This window comes from Cebus imitator, unplaced genomic scaffold (genome assembly GCF_001604975.1).
Source record: "Cebus imitator isolate Cc_AM_T3 unplaced genomic scaffold, Cebus_imitator-1.0 Scaffold131, whole genome shotgun sequence".
In the NCBI taxonomy this organism is placed as follows: domain Eukaryota; kingdom Metazoa; phylum Chordata; class Mammalia; order Primates; family Cebidae; genus Cebus; species Cebus imitator.
In genome coordinates, this window is record NW_016107446.1 from 495,749 (window position 1) to 516,114 (window position 20,366).

General features: G+C 45.5%; 1 protein-coding gene across 2 annotated transcripts in view; it reads left to right on the forward strand.

Moving 5' to 3' along the window:
- Positions 1-20,366, forward strand: part of LOC119473083 — a 60,312-nt gene that overhangs the window by 28,892 nt on the left and 11,054 nt on the right. The window contains exon 2 of one of the 2 annotated variants that reach the window (XM_037742960.1): positions 10,810-11,001. The exons of the other annotated variant lie outside the window; for it this stretch is intronic. The gene's annotated coding sequence lies outside the window, so the exon portion shown is untranslated. Of the gene's footprint in view, positions 1-10,809; positions 11,002-20,366 lie in introns of those variants that run through there. 2 annotated transcript variants of the gene reach the window in all.

The following is a 20,366-nucleotide window of genomic DNA, read 5'->3' on the forward strand; positions in this document are numbered from 1 at the left end:
GATCTCGGGTCACTGCAACCTCTGCCTCTCAGGTTCAAGCAATTCTCCAGCCTCAGCCTCCCGAGTAGCTGGGACCACAGGCACGTGCCACCACGCCCAGCTAATTTTTCTATTTTTAGAAGGGACAGGGTTTCAGCATGTTGGCCAGGATGGTCTCGATCTCCTGACCTCGTGATCCCCCCTCCTCAGTCTCCCAGAGTGCTGGGATTACAGATGTGAGCCACTGTGCCTGGCCTAAACATATTATTTCTTATAGGCTTTAGACCCTTAGAGGGATGAATAACATGCAGTTTATTTCATATATAACCTTGTTTTATTCATATATATACTTTTTTCTTTATCGTTTCCTTCCTTCCTCCCTTCCTTCCTTCCTCCTTCCTTCCTTCCTTCCTTCTTTCCTTCATTTTCTTCTTTCTCTCTTTCTTTCCTTCTTTTCTTTCTTTCTTTGTCTCTCTCTCTCTCTCTCTCTCTCTCTCTCTCTTTCTTTCTTTCTTTCTGTCTGTCTGTCTCTCTCTGTTGTCCAGACTGGAGGGAGTGGTGTAATCACGGCTCAGTGTGGCTTTGAACTCCTGTACTCAAGCAATCCTCCCATCTTCACCCACTGAGTGACTGGGACTACAGGTGTACAGCACCACACTCACCTAATTAAAAAATATATTTTTTGTAGACGTGGGGGTATCACTGTGTTGCCCAGGCTGTTCTTGATAACCTGGCCTCAAGCAATCCTCTTGTCTCAGCCTCCCAAAACATTGGGATTACAGGCACGAGCCCCACACCCATCCTAATCTTTTTTCTTATTCAATGGTTACATAGAGGTTCAAAGTGTCCTCTCTCTTTCTGTCCTCTCTCTCTGCGGCTGTCTCTCTGCCTCCGTTTCCCTCCCCACCCCCCCACACATATGTATTCTTTTGAATTGGCTTTTCAACAGATTGTCTTGATTTTCATTAGACATAGCCATAGGTGTATCTATAAAACCAACAAATTTACCTAAACTCAGGAAAATAATCGTGACTAAAGTTTTAAATAATGGCGAGGGAAGGTTCCATGTGGTTCAGGGGAACCAACGTGCTTCCCTGCAGCTTGAGGTGTTCACTACATGAACACCTAGGAAGGTGGTGAGAACAGTCCCCTGGCCTTGGACATGGGCGGTACAACGCTCATACCCAGATATCTGTCACTGAATGATTATCCCTCTTCCCACCCCACTGCAGCTCTTGGTTGCTCTTCTTTTCTTCTCTCTTTGAAAACAAAGAAAGAAGGATAGGTAAAACGTGGACTTGAAAGAAAATGATAGATCAAGTTGTTATTTTGCTCATTGCCTAGTTGGCAGAGTTATTGACTCACTAAAAGATTATTACAGCAGATAAAATGTACTGTTAAAGAACAGGTTTCTAAAAATATATACAGAGTGTTTCAAAGGGAAAGGTTGTTTGTATGTTTTTCAAGTTCTCTCTGGGTTTCAAATTTTAGGTATTGGCCTGACAAAATCAGCTTTCTGATTGGAAAATCTTTCTGGTTGGCAAGAAAATCTGGATATTTTAAACTGTGTTTTTCTTCCTTCAGCCTCACCTAGGCTCTCCATAGAGTGGATATTGGAATTAAAAGCTGTCCTGACTTTTAAGATCTCAAACATTGATGGTCAGAGTAATCCATGAATTCTATCATCTTCATATCTGACACTGTGTGACTAAAACACTTGAAATCTGAATTCAGAAACAAATGCACACTCTGTTTCGAGAGTTATGTACACCTTCCCACATGATTATTTTCTTTCCTCTTTAAATTTTAATTTAACTTTCTTCCTCTAGAAAGAACTTAGAAATATTACAGAGCAAAGTGGGAGCTTTACAAAGAGTATGAGGATTAGAATTGAATACCAGAACAACAGGTGAAAATGGCAGGTGGTAGTAAGAGGAATATTGAATACGAGAAAATAGTAGCCATCTAAATGTAGTTCTGCACCTAGATAGGTCCTAGGGGAAAAGTCATTCCCACAGCAGTTTGCAAGGCAAGCCCCTGGCAGAGAGAGGAGATGAACACCTCCTTGTGGAAAGCTAGTCTTGCCTATGGAGAGTTGCAGGGATTAAGGAGAAGTACTGCAGAAAAGGAGCCTGCATTCCTGATCTGTGTTCAGGAAGAAGCCCACTCCAAGTGCCCAGGGCCATTAGCGGGGCAGAGTCGTCCTGGTGGGTAACGCAGCAGCACAGCATCATGTGTGAGCTGCACCCCTCCCCAAGGCAGATCGCAGCCTTGGCTTTGGGGCTTCATGAAACAGCCTAAGACCCTGGATTCACTTTGGGGAATAGAAGCCACACAATTACAGTTTTGGCTTTTCCCCCCCTCTTCTTCAAATTGGCCATGTACACAGGTTGGTCTCTCATTAGGGCTGAATCCGGCAGGTCTTCCTCTGTGGGAGCTGTGTGCATAATATGCTATCACACGTGGAGGAGCTGGCCAAGGAAAAGTCAGAGAGATTACACAGCAGCTTTGGACTCTGTCCAGCGCACTGTTCTCAGCCCATTTCTCTTCTTTTAGCATCTGGGAGACTAACAAAAGCAATTCCCTACTCCCAGTACAGAGGGGGAAACATATTTCTAAAACTCTCACATAGCCATTGGTGTGTTTAATGTCAAAAAATCAGCATGTTGTGTTCTAAAGTTGCAAACACCCGGAATGAATATCATTATGGTTCTGAATGCTGGGAGGTGATAGAGGGAAGGAGCGGGGGGATGTTTGTAAAGGCTCCTTCACTGGTGGGAAGTCAGCATGTCCTTGGGATGGTAGGGAGCCTGGTTCCTGGAGAGATCCCTTCGCCGAATGATTGAGTTTGCCTGTAGCTTATGGACAGAAGTGGGAAAGGGCAGGAAATGGGAGGAAGATGGAAAAGAATGTTTCTGCAACTCTCACTTCCCTAGGTGAGTTCCCAGTGGTCCCTTTCAAATTGCTGCAGATGAGGTAGAATTGCTCTTGTCTGTAGGGACTGATGAGGATAGAGATCATACTCATGAAGTTACAGATGACACCAATCTGGCGTGATCCCTAGAGTGGACTGTGGAAGGGGTGACAGGGAAGAGTGTGACTCCACCGGATAAAATGTGACAAGAATTCGGAATTACTTTGGAGTAGTGGTGGGATTCAAAACACATTTATCCAGGGGTGGTATCAAAAGAAGCCTTTTGAAAACAAACACAGGGTAATACCAGAGGTTGGAAGCACCCAGCGGCAGAGGATGTCTGGTCAGAAGGAGGATGAGAACTTGTGGAACTGGAGCTGCTGGCAGAGGAGCCCTTCCCACAGCCCTGCACTGACTCTCTACGGAGGCTGGGCTCACATGGCCACCCCAGGGGACCGTTGTGGTCTCCCTAGGCATCCAACTAATGGCTGTACATCAACTTAAGAAAAGCTTCTCTGTGACCCTCAAGCCAACTCAAGAAGAAACCTGGAAGCTGTTTTTCTGAGGAAGCCAGAACGCACTGCTCCACTTCAACACATCTGGCACTGCAGCTAACGAGGATAATTGCAGGGCACCCATGTCTCAGCCGAATTAGGCAAAGCCCTCTAGCCCTAAAAAAACCCACAAAGGGCGTAGTGTTGTAATCTTACAAGGACTCTTCTCTGACTCAGAAGGGCCGACAGCAGCCGGTCATGTAGTCCTGTATTGTGGCAGAAGGACCAAGCTCCATTGTGGGATGCATTGGGCTTGCAGGCTGGAACTCTTTGTGATCCTCTCACTGGGGAGGGACTCCTGTTTTGGAAAACCTAGGTGCTCCAAGGGACAATAATGAGAGAAGGAGAGGTTGTTTCATGGGGAACGTGGAGGCATGGGATCACTGAAAATGGAGTCACTCGAAGTGTGTGGTATGGCTCGTCACACACTCAGTGTGCACTGAGACCTGTTTGGTGGGATGGGCAAAGGGCAGAAGGGCAGCATTTTTACACAAAATGCAGGACACATATCCCAATCTGTGACAAAAAAATGTGACGGTCCATCCTTCACTAGGGTAGGAAGGAGGAAATTGACTTAACATTAAGCATAAGGATTTTAGGTTAAACTCTTATGTTACTGAAAAATGTCTGTCCAGTGATCTAAATGGTAGCAGACTCTCAGCTGTGTAATCAATCGAAGTGTTGTGTGTGTGTGTGTGTGTGTGTGTGAACACTACAGCTTACATGACTGAAGAAAGTCTGCCGTCTTTCCTTCCTGCTACTAATGGTATATACAGTTGTCAGAGGTGTTTGAACCAGAGCAACTCCATCTTGAATAGGGGCTGAGTCAAATAAGGCTGAGACCTACATTGCTGCATTCCCAGGAAGTTAAACAATCTAGGTCACAGGATGAGATAGGAGCTCGGCACAAGGTACAGGTCACAAAGACCTTGCTGATAAAATGATGCCGTAAAGAAGCCAGTCAAAACCTGCTAAAACCAAGATGCTGATGAAAGTGACCTCTGGCTCTCCTCACTGCCCGCTATATGCTAATTATAATGCGTTCATGCCAAAAGACACTCCCATCAGCACCATGACAGTTTACAAATGCCATGGCCACCTAAGGAAGTTACTCTATATGGTGTAAAAAGGGAAGAAACCCTCAGTTCTGGGAATTACTCACCCCTCTCCTGGAAAACTCATGAATGATCGACCCCTTGTTTAGCATATAATCAAGAAATAACCACAAAAATGGGCAACCAGCAGCCCACCAGGCTGCTCTGACTATGAAGTAGCCATTCTTTTGTTCCTTTGCTTTCTTAATAAACTTGCTTTCACTTTACTCTAAGGACTCACCCTGAATTCTTTCTTGCGTAATGTCCAGGAACCCCCTCTTGGGGTCTGGATCGGGACCCCTTTCCGGTAACACAGTCATGTGCTGCATAACAGCATTTTGGTCAATGCCAGGATACACACACAACTGTGTTTGTATAAGATTATAGTATATTTTCATGGTACTTTTTCTGTGTTTAGATAAGTGTAGGTAAACAGATAGTTACCCTTGTGTTACAACTACCTACATTATTCAGTACAGTCCCATGCTATACAGGTCTGCAGCCTAGGGGCAATAGGCCATTCCATAGAGCCAAGATGTGTAACAGGCTATACCACCTAGGTTTGTGTAAGTCCACTCTGTGATGTTAGCACAGCAAGAAAATCACATAGCTGTTACAGGAAAGGGGTCTCGATCCAGATTCCAAGAGAGAGTTCTTGGGTCTCGCACAAGAAAGAATTCAGGGCAAGTTCGTATAGTTGCTCATTTTTATGGTTGTTTCTTGATTACCTGCTAAATAAGGGATGGATTATTCATGCCTCCCCTTTTTAGACCAGGTAGGGTAACTTCCTGACATTGCCATGGCATTTGTAAACTGTCATGGCACTGGTGGGAGTGTAGCAGTGAAAAAATCAGAGGTCACTCTCATCACCGTCTTGGTTTTGGTGGGTTTTAGCCGGCTTCTTTACTGCAACCTGTTTTATCAGCGAGGTCTTCATGACCTGTATCGTGTGCCGACCTCCCATCCCATTCTGACTCAGAGCACCTTAACTGTCTGGGAATGCAGCCCGGTAGGTTTCAGCCACATTTTACCCAGCCCCTACTCAAGATGGAGTTGCTCTGGTTTACACACCTCTGACATAATGACACATTTCTTACAACACATGTCCATCATTGGATCAAGACATGACTTCAGTTGTGTAGATAAAGCTTAAAGGAAGAATTGTGGACTAGTGCAGGATCTTTGGAAACTTTCTTCCAAGAGGAATTAAAACTTAGCCTGGTGTCTACCAGCGTGGGATCATTTTAGATGTGGAATTCTTCATTATCCCCAGCCCAGAGCAGGGGCCACATGGATGGAGTGGTTTTACCCGCCAAAACAACTTTAAATTTCTAAAGGTTGGGTAGAAAATCTCATTCATTTATGACCTCTAGAGAGCCTTGAAGCATGCTGGCTCATAAGGCCTTGCCTAGTCCCAGGTGCATTCCCAGGAGGGTGGTGCAAGCTGTGCATGAGCTCCCGAGCCCACGCCCAGCCACAAGGATGGATGGTCCACAGTCCGTGAACTTACAGCAACCCATCCACATGCAAAAGCATCTTTATTTTCAGTTTTAAGTGGAGGTATTAAAAACAGTGCTAAAGGAGGGGAACACTTAAGAAGTGCAACCTTTTGTTCTGAATAACAATTAGGAGCAGTTAGGTATTTAAATCATCTAAAATTTTTCTTTTGTAGGAACACAGCAAATGCTATACAGCTCGTGCTTTTCAGAAGAGTGATGGGTGGGCACCAACAATAAGGAAGTGCTATCATTCAAGAGAGCATCCATCTCAGACATAATGTGCCAGTACTGTAGTAACAATGCTGCGCTTTAAAAAGACATCTTTCATCGGAAAAACACACACCGCGCTCTTTCTGCAGGCAGCCTTGCTCTGTGTGTGCCAAATGGACATAGTTTTACAGGTTCTTGGGGGGCAAACAGTGAATGCTCTTTAAAGGGCTAACGTTTATTACCGTTTACTACAAAGGTCTAACAGATTAGTTTCTGTCGTGCAAGAAATCGAGAAGCTAGAATGGGTTTTGAATAGGGTGCATGTGAAGCGCTGTCTGGTGAGATGAAAACATTTCTGGAGAGGAGGGCAGCTGGGACCCCCAGGCTGGTGGTGGGGTTTGCCATCTCCCTGTTCTCCATTCTGCCATGCTTTGGAAGGCTTTCAGAAATTGGTGAGGACATTTTTTGTTGTTGATCAAGGATCTCTGAATCTTGGAAGGTACCAGCCTTGATTATGGGCAGAAAAAGTGAAATGTCTTTCAAGGCATGGTTTTGTTATCTGGACTCAAGAAAATGCTTATGTAAATCCCACCCCCATGAGAAGGAAGGAAATTTGAGGGAGTATCTGTTAAGATGCATCATATGGAGTCTTTGGTTTCGGGCCTGATTTTGCCACTCCTACCCTACCCGTCCACCCACCCACTTCCTTCCCCACTCTCAGGAGTCACAGTAACCAATTTGGGGTTTGTATTTAACACCTGCAAATTCTGGCTAAGAGGCCTCCCTCTTTTCTCCTTCACCACCTCCCTCCCTCTCCCGAACCAAACACTTTAGTCAGTGCTTCCCAAATCACACCACTGAAAAGCAGGGAAACCCTTTTGCATCGATACTGCAAAGACTGAAAATGTTTGTTTTCAGCCGTCCTACTTGTAACCTTTCATCAAACCTTGATGATGCTTTTTAAAATAAGCAGAACCCAGCCTCTCACAAATGTGTTGAGGGCTTGCTCTGCCACACACAGAGAACTCCAAGTAAAAGGCCGACTTCCTTAGCTGTAGGTAGTCGATGAGCGCCTACTAGGAGCCAGAGGCTGTGCTACTGAATTAATGATGCGATCTCATCTTCAAATGTACTCGCAAAAAAGAGTATTGCGGGACTTTCTCTTTAGTTCAGTAAAGAGCCAAGCCCTCGTCACATGGCCGTGAAACATTAGGCTCGTAGACACTTTGAAGGGTGAGAACAATGGAATTTACAGAGCAAAAGGGGAAACAGGGACTCTCTGCAAAGCCAAGGTTCTGCTAGAGCAGCTTCCCACCTCACAGATTGAATCCCACGTTCCACCCAGGAGGAGGAGGGGCCAGGATTCTCCCGGCTGCAAATGCGGAACTTCCCCAGGCTCCACCCTAGCGCGCCTTCCTCCCGGTGTGCAGGTGGTTGCAGGTTCTGCCACGGAGCCCTTCCCACCTGGCTGTCTCAATTGTGTTTATATACCTTACAAATGGGACAACTGAAGGTCGGAGGAACTGAGTAACTCACCCAAGGTCCCGGAGCTGGTCAGCGCGGCCAACCCTCCGGAGCCTGCTCTTCCCCTCTGATAAGGGCCACCTCTTTAAGATGACACAGAATGTCCAACCCTGAGACCCACAGTGGAAGGGGCATCATCCTAGTTAAATTGTCAGGTAACTGTTCTTCGTGTTCCTACCTGGCATCATTCAAGAAGGCACATGGCGAGTGCCAGGCAAACACTTGTTAACTTGAACCAGTTTACAACTTTCATAAACATTATAAAGTCTGGCATGAGGAAGAAGTTCAACATGCCTAATTAACAACTCTTTCTGATATATAGCAAATCTATTTTTAAATAATCTTTTCTTACAAGTTTTTGTTTTTGCTCACTGGCTTATCATAACCCAAAGGGCAAGGAACAAATTGGACCTGGGGGGCCTGCCTGGGTGAGAGGTGGCAGCACATGACAGTGCCTCCCCTCCCCCAGCCTGGGGCTCGGGACCCCGAGGTTTAACTCTCCATGTCTTACTGTGGCTGACTGTCACTGGACTCTCAGGTCCCAAGTGACACAACCAAGTAAAAAGGGCTCCCCAGGGAATCTCCCACCAGCCTGCACACTGGGAGATAGGGTGCAGCTACAGGAGGTTTGCACCCTTTGCAATGGGGAGGAGCCTGACCTCTCCTGTTCCTGGGTGGGGACCTGGGATTCAGTCCGTGAGGTGCCAAGCATGTTAGCAGGACTCTATCTCACTTTGCCGAATTGATTTTCCTTTTTCATTTTTTACCAATAAATTCCGCTCCTCACCCTTCTATGTATCCACGAGCCTGATCTTTCTTGGTCGTGTGACAAGAACCCGACCTTTTCTGCAACCCTAGGTTTATCCTTCCTTTATTCTCTTTCCTTTCTATGGCCACAATAACATCATCTCAGAGGAGAGCGACTTCATTAGCCCAGCTACCTGTGCGAAGAGCAGCCTTCGTCTGATCAGAGAGAAGAAGGGGCATCAAGCATTCCTGTGCACAAGAAAAAGTGCCACCCACTGAATACTTCCAAGTACACAAGAGTTTGGTGAAAAACACCTGGGTTATTCACTCCTCCTTCTCTCTGGCTCTCCTGGGTCTTCTGGCCCCTGAGTCACTGCTTCTCAATTATGCTGGGAGGTGAGGGTCCTATCATGTCAAAGCTGCTGGGCCTTAGCAAGCATGCAAAGGTATAGTCAGCCCATCTGATATGTTCCTCCACACTCAGGTAAAAGAGGCAGAAAGGTTCCCACCTCACCTGTTCCACGGCGGTCCACGTGGGTGCATGTTCATCATGGACTTTTGGAGTTCTGCTTTCTAATCTTGCCGAGTGCACCCAGTGGTAGAATTTTCCAGGCAGAGTAGGGATGACTACTGGAGCCCTACAAAGGAACAGGTTCCAGGGAGCATAAAGGGGTGAAGTCATGGCCTAAGGAACAAGACTGGCCTAGACTATCTTTCTTTTCTTTTCTTTTCTTTTTTTTTTTTTGAAGATGGAGTCTCACTCTGTCACCCAGGCTGGAGTGCAGTGGTGTGGTTTTGGCTCACTGCAACCTCTACCTCCCAGGTTCAAGTGATTCTCCTGCCTCAGCCTCCCATGTAGCTGAGATTACAGGTGCACACCACCACGCCCGGCTAATTCTTGTATTCTTAGTAGAGACTGGGTTTCACCATGTTGGTCAGGCTGGTCTCGAACGCCTGACCTTGTGATCTGCCCACCTTGGCCTCCCAAAGTGTTGGGATGACAGGCGTGAGCCGTTGCGTGCGGCCCTAGTTTAACTTTCAAGCTTCTCTGGCTACTAGCTGTGCAGCCCTGAGCGAGTTCCTTCACCTGTCTGAGGCTTGAGGCTTCCTATTGGTAAACTGGAGAAAGTAGGCTCTATCCCCTGAGTTTCTGTGAAGATTAAATGAGATCACTTAGGAAGCATCCAGCACCACTCCTAGCACCTACTGCATATTCAGTAAATATTAGCTCCTCTTTCCATGCAGGGTCTTGTAGCTCTTTGAATCAAATCATTTTACTTACCCGTATATATTAGCCCTGAGGGATATCACTCAATTCAATATATTTTATATTCTTAATTATACATTCATTTATATCAATATTTTATTACTATATAACATACAGTAATTATGTTAATATTTTAGTATATTAAAATTAATAAATATTTAATATTAATAGAATATATACCTAATGAATACGTATTGGGTGTCTATTATGCACAAGCCATGAAATCAGTTTTGCTATATTTTTTGTAACTCAGGTGACTTAAGCATTTTGACCAAATATTCGGGCTTGTTTATTCAAAATCACAGCAGCAGATAGCACAAATCAATTGGAAGAGTAATTCTAAAACGTGGCAGAGGGGTTTGAAGGCAACTGAATCCTGAAGAGGGGCTTAGGTGGGCAAGTTCCCAGGTGGCAGAACCTGGCCATGATTGGAAAGGGGCCTTTGGTTGGTGTGGGGGGAGAGAAGGCGCATCCCTTCCATCACCAAATTTCTGTTCATAGTAATCCAGTGAAACATAAAATATTTATGGGAGAAAACTTTTATGGAAATCTTCTTTCCTCAGAGGATTTTTAAAGGCGCAGTCTCCCCAACATCAAACATTCCTGTGAAAAATTAAAAATCCAGTCAATCAACCAGCTGTTTCTAAATATACAGAAATATGGCACAAGCTATCTGAGTTTTTGCTTTTTGGTTAAAGAAATACATCATTTAGACACAGCCTAAAGCGCATTAGGCTGATAGCTCACTGAAGAAGCAACATTCTTGAGGTATAAACGGAAATATTCGCAGAAAAATTTTTCCACCAGGTGACACGAGTGCACACCTGAGCTCCAATCAAACCCCCTGATGATGTGAGCTGGACACAGTGCCGGAGATGGAGACCGGGAGACCTGATCGGGATACCCTGAGCCTTCTGCACACCGCTGGGCCAGGCACCCTTCACCTGTCAAGTGACAAGATGGGACAGAATGAGGCATACTTTCTAACTCCATGATTTTGTTATCTTCTCCGGCAATGAAGAGGGCCCATCACGGACAGAGCAAGAGCATGGGAATACCTGCTGCCCTCCAGGTGGGACACGGACAGCCAACTGCATTGCCCCAGGATGACGCCCTCAGGCTTATTCACTTCGTTAGTGGCAGAATTGGTGAGAAGCTGCAGCTTTCAAGCAACTGAGTTATTTTAGCACTTAATAATCTTACTCGTGAAGATGTGGCCTTGTGAGATATTCATGTGCTTTATTATTCATTCATTCATTCATTTTGAGACAAAGTCTTACTCTGTCATCCAGGCTGGAGTGCAGTGGTGTGATCACAGCTTGCTGAAGCCTCAACCTCCTGGACTCAAGCAATCCTCCCGCCTCAGCCTGGCAAGTAGCCGGGACTACAAGTGTGTGTCACCATGCCTGGCTGATTTGTTCCCCCTCGAACTGCCTAGTTTGAAACTTCTGAGCTTTAACAATCTTCTGGTCTCAGCCTCCCTCCCAAAGTGCTGGGATTACAGATGTGAGCCAATAGGGCAGGCCGATTCATGCTTTAGATTGAGAGGATGGAAGATGAGTGAGAAGACTGAAGAGGACAGCTCTCTTTGAGAGGTTACCTGTACCAAGGCCTGTACAATTCCACTCAGGGGTTGGCCAAGGGCATTCATGTTATTTCACTAGAATTGAATGGCAGGCTTATTCACAGAAAACACCAAATGTGTAAGGAGAGGCCAGCTCTGCAGAATTAAGTTTTATGGACGACTATATATATACCACTTTCATGTACACAAACATAAAGCAAGAATTTCAGAACCCTCCAAGTCACTGAATGGTGTGCTCCGGGCTACAGCTAACACTCTTCTGAAAACAAAATAAACACAGGTCGGCAAAGATGATTTAGACACTCTGATGGTGAGGATGGTCCCTAGTTACAGGTCCCTTGTGCTTCCTCTTGTGCTCACCCTGGGTCTGGATGTCACCTTGAAAAACCCTGGGCCAGTGTCCTGAGCAGTGAGCTACTTGGATCAGCTCTTTGGACTGCAGAGAAGGCAAAACCCACCACTGGGTTGTGTGGCCGCACAAGTGAAAGAAGCAGTCTCTGGGTATCTGCCAAGGGCAATGGTTGACCTACCTAAGGAAGAGAAACATCTTGGACCAGAACTACCTATACGGTTGCTGCATTGTTTTCAATGAGGATGGTGATTGCACCGACTTCACTGAGTTGAATGTGATTAAAAGATGTGGCTGGGCGCAGTGGCTTATGCCTGTAATCCCAGCACTTTGGGAGACCGAGGTGGGCAGACCACTAGAGGTCAGGAATTTGAGACCAGTCTGCCCAACATGGCAAAACCCCATCTCTACTAAAAATACAAAAAATGAGCAGGACATGGTGGTGGGTGCCTGTAATCCCAGCTACTTGGGAGGCTGAGGCAGGAGGCTTGCTTGAACCCAGTAGGCAGAGGTTGCAGTGAGGCGAGATGGGCCACTGTATTCCAGCCTGGGAGACAAGAGCAAAACTCCATCTCAGAAAAAAAAAAAAAAAGCAATGTGCACCAAGGGGTTTGTACCAAGGAGATGCTTTAATCACGTTAGCTCCATGGCATAGCTATGTACACACCATATTGTATGAAATTACAGGAGGTTGTAAACACAGGAGGATGAGGGGGTCAGCTGGTGGTCTCCAGAATCTCGCTGTTGGGCTTAAGATCTTGACTCTGCTGGTCAGCTCCATGGGCTTGGCCCATTCTTCAGCCTCTCTGTGCCTCAGTGTCCTTGCATGTCCAGTGGGGTTTTGTGAAAGTCTCTGTGCGGATTTAACAGGATCAGATATACATCGCACGCAAGTTGTACCTGGTGCACAGCAAATGTTAGGCATTATCACTATTAAATTAAGAATGTTATATAGAATGGCCTTTTTCTGCATTGACCACACTGACATATCACTTTAATCTAAAGGTCTGACTTTAAAAACTGCTTCCACATCCTTTTATGAAAGGATTGGTTAAGTTTTTTCCTGTGATTCCTGTGAGTTGACAAGAACCATTTTCACCATTTATAGGTGAAAAAAACAAGATGGTGAGTTCCGGAGGGTTCCCGGTCACAGCCCAAGGGTGGCTGGTCTGGGCCTAACAGTTCAGGCCATGCTCCCTCTTTCTCCCCTGCAGGCTGCACGAGTGCTGGGTCTGCATCCACCATGGGGTGAGAAAAGGGGTTAGTCCACCTCAGCAATGTTGTCACCTCCTGACACAGGCGCCCCATGGAGTCATCTGGTAGCCAGACTGTGCCCTGCATGACAGAATTCAGAAAACACAGATAGACTAAGAGTTCCTTTACCAAGACCATCACTATTTCGGTAAAAAGCAGACTGTCCAAAAAATCTGCATAGACATCATTATAAATGACGCTACAATGTAGACATGCTAAGGGGAGCTGGCCTTCCTCCTGTGTTGTTCTGCAGATTCAGCCTCAGCCCTGCTCCCTGCACCCACAGAGGTGTGAATAAGCAGGGAGCTCCCAGGTCTCCCGTAGGGCTGCCTCTTCTATTTCTGGGCCTGGTGCTCTCTTTTTTTTTCTGTGCATGTGCTCATCTTTCCCTTAACTATACTATTTTCCTGAGGGATTTTATCTAGAGCTTTACAAAAAATCCAAATAAATCAGACCTCCGAGCCCAGACTGGGGCATCTTCACCATGTGTGCGCGCGCGCACGTGTGTGTGTGTGTGTGTGTGTGTGCATGTGTGTGTGTGTGCGCGTGTGTGTGTGCGTGTGTGTTTTCTCACTGGCCCTTTCCCTCAAGCGTCTTCCATACTTCACACACAGCCGCACCTTTTTGTACTGAGCAGTCCTCAAAGCCTTTGCTACATTTATTTCTCTACAGGGTCTGACAATTTCAAAGCCAATAAAACTTGATGGAAACTCGAAGGGTATTTTTTTTTAATCCTCACTACCAATTGCTCACATATTTTAGGTAAACAACAAAATATAAGCAGGCACTGTGATTCTCTTCACTTGGTTCAGCTCCTTCGGATGCTGTAATTTACAAGACTTTGCTTTCTACCTTATGGTTATTTTCCTTAATAGCCATTTAGGAGGGGCCTTATCAGAAGCTTTCTGAAAAGTACAGTAAATTATGTCTACTGGGTCAATTTTGTCTCCAGTTTTATTAATCTAGAAATTATAACTGTAATATTTCCTGAAAGTGTCTGATACTACGGAAGCCACAAATGCAGTAATTAACATGCAATTTGAAAAATTTATTCTCAGAGATCCAAACACAGTGAAAAACAGAAGAGCCACGAGAGACAGACAAACGCAAATGAGAAATTCTGCACCCTATTCCTGCTGCTGCTTACTTTACTTTCCACTTCCTATGCCCTAGTTTTTCTATTTAACCTCAGAGGTAATCATTGGGTCTACTGGATAAAAACACTGAGGAGAAAGTTTGCTCATCTGAGGGTTTTGAGCATTTCTGTAACTACTTAGGATTTGTTTGCTGGGTCAGAAATGGGCATAATTGAGCAAAGAAGCATCTGACCTGGAAGGCCATGGCTGACGGCCAGGTAGCCCTGGGGAGGATGAGTTCTTTCCAGCAAGCTTCTAGAGTCATCTCCAAGAAGGGCCAGCACTGCCCTGCAGGTGGGCAGCTGGGGCAGATGAGCAGGGAGGCTGTTTCAGCACACAAGGGCTCAGTGCTAGGCAGTCAGCAGCGAGAAACCTGAGCAGCAGGGAGCAAGAACTTGAACGTGGAGACCAGGGTCTAGGATCCAAGAATAAGGCAGAACTGAGTAATGGTGTGTGGTGCTGGAAGCTTCCTCCCAGCTCCAAGGCAGCTGGAAAGACTCTGGAGTCTCTGCTCGACCCTCCCACCCCCGTACCTGTTAGACCCAAACCTGGCTGGGTGGGGGTCCCTGCATGGACCTCCTGCCCTCAGCCCTGTGTCTTGGGGAAATGATGGCTCCAGACACCTGCACCCACAAGTAGCCTGGCGCAGTCCAAAGGATGTGGACTTGAAGCCAGATGGGGTCTGATTCCAGATGGACTGAAGAGCCCTGTAGGATCCTAAGCCAAAAATTCCTGAAACCCCAGAAGCTTGTAAGGGAGGTTCTATGAGATACCACAGCAACTTTCAAAAGTTCAGTCTGGTTCTAACACCTGCATTGTTCCCCATACTTTTGTATTAATTCCATTTTAAGTAGGTTTTAAAAATCCCTCTACAACTTCATCCACGAGTGGCACACAAGGTACCCTCGAGAAAGGCTGAGGTTGTGCGGCTGAATCATGTGGTTGAGAGCCTGGTTTGCAGTGAGACCATCCCCTCTGCTCAGTTTCCTTGTGGCACTCCACTTCCTGGTCCCTTTCTCCTCCTCATTCTGTCGTCGAACCTGGGTGAAGCCTGAGTGTTGACCTCTCCACTCAGCCTCTCCTGGAGAGGTCTTGTTTGAGTGAAGATGGACTTATGTCGGATCACGAGGGTCTCAAATCCCGCTGTCGTGTTCCCTTCATCTGTGGGATCTGGATGCCTGCTTGCGTCACCAGGTCAGGCCCCTTGACATGGGTACAACACAGACTGGTCCCCAGAGCATCAAATCCAGGGACTCCGGCTGTTGGACGCCCTTTTTCAGGACCAGTCCTACGCTGGCATTGCACCTTTGAGTCTCTGCCCTAAATATTCGTTTCTTCCTCTCTCCCTACAAGCTTACCATTAAAATCCCAGCAGACCTGTGTCAGGAATACCTGATAGTCCTGAACTGGAGGAAGAGGGGAGGGGAGTCAACCCCAAGGCAGGAGTGAGATGCTAAGGTTGGCATTGCGTTTTAGAGTTGAAAGGACCTGACTTTAGAGCTAAAGAAAGAGAAGCCAGCAGCATAAAGTAAGCTGCCTAAGATCACACAGCTAGTAAGATTCAGAATGAAGAACCAGACTCTCAACTCTCAACTGTACTGAGCCTTTATTCCTACAGAAGCTGCTAGGAGCTCCTTCACTCAGAACTGGGGACCTGGACTCCCCAACCCTGGCAGGTGTTTAGGAATTTTTCATTTTGGTAGAGCCACACCTGGGAGAAAGGAAAACAGAGCATGCCTTTGCTCACCTATTTTTACCTTCCCACCTGGAATAGGGAGAAGAAGGAAGGGGACAAACCCTCCTCCCCCTACAGCCTACCCAGCCAGTCCCCAGGAGCACTGCCAGCCAGCTCACAAGCCCACTTGGTGGTGAGCAATGCAAACTTCCCCCCCGAGGCCCAGGATGAACCCCAGCCCCACCCATGCAGGGAACACAGATACCTCTGCTCTCAGGCAAAAGAAATCATCAGCGCTGAAAAGGAATGGAGAATTAGTCAGTGATGACTCAGAAGTCAGTCTTTTTGTCTGCACACTGCTGAAATGTTTAGATCAAATGTGAGACATCACCTCCAACCAGATGTTTGTATGCATTTCAACCAAGGTTTAGATATTTGGAAATGCTGGTTGGGGTACTGACATTTCAGTATCCCTTCAAAGACCAAACACATGGAAGTTAATAAAGGCTTTCTTTCTAGAGCCTGATGAAGACAGATTAAGAGATAAGCTTGGCTAGGTTCAAAATCACAACTCACGTGGCTACTGAAATGTCTGAGAAAAAAATGTTTTCCTAAGTGACATGAGGGACTGAATGTTCTTGTCCCCTCCAAATTCCTATGTTGAAATCAAAACCCCAATGTAATGAGATTTGGAAGTGGGGCTTTTGGGAGGTGATTAGTCACAAGGGTGAAGCCCCCGTGCATGGGATTAGTGCTCGCTTAAGAAGAGGCCTGAGAGCCAGCTTCACCTCTCTCCACGCAGTGAAGACACATGGAGAGGTAGGCCTGCAGCCTGGAAGGAGCCCATCACCAGGTCCCAGTCATGTTGGTCCTCTGGTTTCAGACTTCTGGCCTCCGGAACCATGAGACATGAATTTCTTCTGTTTGTAAGCCACCCAGTCTATAATGCTTTGTCATAGCAGCCTGAACTAAGATGCTTAAATGAAGATACCTTTTTGTGGGGATGTTATTGTTTAGATGAGAAGCACAAAAATATGTTTATAGAATAAAACAAAATGAGTCTTCAAACCACTGTGATCGATTATGTCATCAAGTTTAATGGCAATAATTATTAAGTAAAGCTCCCATGTAGAATAGAAATTCTAGTATCCAAAATGTAAAATACTTGGTACTAGAATGTCTGTTACATATAAAGAGTTAATTAAAGACAGTCATATTTTATGATCAGGAAATAAAGCATACAACAGTGGTCCTTTGGTAGACCCTACTAACAAAATGTACAGATTAAAAGTGTTTTTTAAAAATAAGACTCTTTCAATTTTTCTGCTTGAATTTTTGAATATTTTCCTTAGATGCTAGATTTAGAATGAGATCATTTCTCACTCTTTTCATACGTTTTTCTGCCTGGGTTAAAATGTTCACTAAAAGGTATGCATTTTGAAGGCTGTTACCCACAGGATAAGGAAATAATATATTCCAGTAGTACACTTTGGGGAATCAACATTTTTTTCCTGTTAAATTTTTCATGGAATTCCTGCTAATAGTATGACAGGTATCTGACAGCAGAACCAGAAGATAAAATAGATACAGAAAGTTATTCGATTAGTGATTGGAAGGAAGGAGGCCAGAGAGTATTCAGTGACTCCTGAAAATTCTCCCTACAGAATGAATGCCAGTGAGATGAAACCAATGAGCTTTGACCAAGGGAAGAAATCTGAATTCTAATCAAGGAGCATGGTGAGCATGAAGTGCCACTGAGACCCTCAAAAGGATGATTCCTCCCTGACACAGGAAAATTCACAGAACCAACACATAAGCAACAGATCAGCAGTATGGATTATGTGTGCCTGGTGTGCCTGGGTGTGTGTGTTCCACACCCACAGAGGAACTCGGGGGCTGCAGCATGAGTGCTGTGTGAGCCCAGAGCAGAGCTTCGGACAGCCCTGATTCTTTCCTTTCCCCTCTCCCTCAGTAAAGGAGATGAACTAGGAGATGCATTTTCCCCCTCTGCACCTGAGGATATGGTATTTCTGGCACAATAGAAAGGATCAGATCCTTAAGCCTGAAACGCAGCTCTCTCTACAGAGTTATTCTCTATGTGGTGTGTCATAGTCTATTATGGGTTTGTGTGGGGCTCGATCAGGTTAATACCTTGAATCCAAGTCATCTTTCCAAATGAATCCAAATGAAAATACTGGCTTGGAGAAGATTTCTCGGTAAAGATATAATGCAGAATAATGAACAGTAGCCAAAGAGAGAGAGGATGTAGAACCAATCAAAGGGAGGGCAGATGTTGAAAATGTCTTGCTGTTCGGGACCGTGATCCAACAAAAGCAATTATGTGTGTGCTTTTTCAATTTCCAAACAGGAGAGAGGCCCTTTGAGGGTTTCCAAGGTCTCATTCTATCTACACTTTGGGAGCTGAACAGGGAGGGGATTGCGATGCCATGTATGGCCAACAGCAATGGATGCCAAGCCAGGCTCATGGCATAAGACAGACTTGGGGTGAGGGCACTCCCGACCACGTAGGTGAAATACACATATTCGAAGACTGCCCTTGAGGGTGCGTGTCTGTGTGGAGAAGCACATAGCAGGGAGCCCACTTAAATCCTGCTCTCCAGCAGATAGAGAATCACAAGATGCCATAGTTCCAAACTCAAATGGAGATGATGTCAGGTAGCTTGTCTACACACTGAGGGAGGGAGGTGGCCTTGGCCTTTGTTGAAAATGGGCAGAGCAGCAAGATAGACTTTCTAGTGACTCTCTGATGGGAGACTGGGTGACTTCCAATTCTTTTCACCAATGGAGGGTTAGATAAAATTAAAATACTGTGGTTTGAGAGTATCTCAGACGAGGGCCATAAATGATGTATACTGCCCACGGTCAGATGACACTTTAGCAACTGACACGTGCACATCAAGTGAAGGTGTCCTTATGCTGCACAGCTACACAGAAAAATATGGAATGGTAAAGAAGGAAGAAGAACCGTGAGCAGGAGAACCATTCCATCTTATTCCTTATATGTACAAACATGAATAATTTGACATGATGTTTAGACAGTTTCCCCCTAACTTAAGTCTTTTAATTAAAATGAAAGGAAGAAAATACGCTTTAAATATGAATGCGAGAAGGTGTGAGTTGACAGCCCCCAGCCTTCCTACTCTTCTCTTGCCGTTGTTAGCGAGCACAATAAAATCTCATCTTCCCCTGTCGTCTTTTCATAATGTTTATGGTTGTTTGAGGTAACACATAAACCATACTGAATGTGATATTCCCCTTATTACATGTCAGTGGCACTATTAAACTAAAGCCCGTCCCTTATTCTGCTATTTACTTTTGTGGCGAATCAATGTATTTTCCTTGACTCACCAGGCAATATTGCAAGGCTGCCTGTGGCCGGGAAGGTAAATGCTAACTTTTCAGCCTGTGCCAAGTGGCACACCCTCTGCTCACAACCGACTGAATGAGAGCAGTATATTCTGGACTGAAAAATGGGCTCAGATGTTGGCCCTAATAAATTACATGATTATTAAAATGCTGCGCAGTTCCTGCCCATATTATTTTATTTTACTCCTTGCTGTCTCCCGCCCGGTTGCCTGCTCGACTTTACTTCTGTTTTCTGTGTGCTTAACTTGTAAAATGCTAAACAAGTTTTGATATTTACCTGTTTATGATTAAATTGCAAAATGATCTGCTTAGTTCTGTTCTAAATTAAGGTCTGCATTAAATGTCATAGCATTTATCTTTCATAAAATGAGACAGCAAGGACACTAATTTCCTAGGTATTCAATCACTGCCCTGTGCCACTGGAGAGACAGCCCAGGAGCGAGCCTGCCCACAGTTCACAGCTCACTGACAGCCCTGAGATGGAATCATAAAAGTCAATTAATCATTAAAAGCTGTTACAAGCGCATATCGAACCAGTCTGGCACAAAATGTTAATCAGTCCAATATCAATATAATAAATTCCTGCAAATTGGAGTGATCGATACGTTTAGGGCCTAATGAATCAATTTGAGGGCACTGGGCTGCTCCTTGGGGTCCCCATGACACGGCAGCCGGGTGAGTGCTACATCTCTAGGCGCACTGCTAACAGAGGTCACCTATCCTAACAGGCTGTTCACTTCAGCCACAGTTACCACGGTGACAGCATGTCACCGTTGCCCTAGTGTCCTTCTAGGTAAGGTGGAAACCAATGCATCACTGCCCTTGATGGATTTGTCAATAATACTTAGCAGGGGAGGGGACCGCTCACATAACACTCGCAGGCCTCCAGTCCCTGAGCAGTTTGGTGTGATTTAATTGTCTGAAGAGGTGTGTGCTTCTGCATATATGCAGGAACTAAGCAGTGGTCACAGGCAGAGGGAGTTAGCAGTGGAGCTGACTGCATTTGAAAGCCTTGGGAAAACAGTATAGAAAATAACAGGCAGCCAGAGCCAGGTCCAGGTTGGTGTTCCATTAACCAAGTCACTGTGTAAGTAAGAAATAACCTGGAGCTTCTCAGATTAAGAATTTATTAGCTACAAAATTTTAATACATTACTCATGAGTGGAAATGGAGTTGCGTATTAATGCCCCCA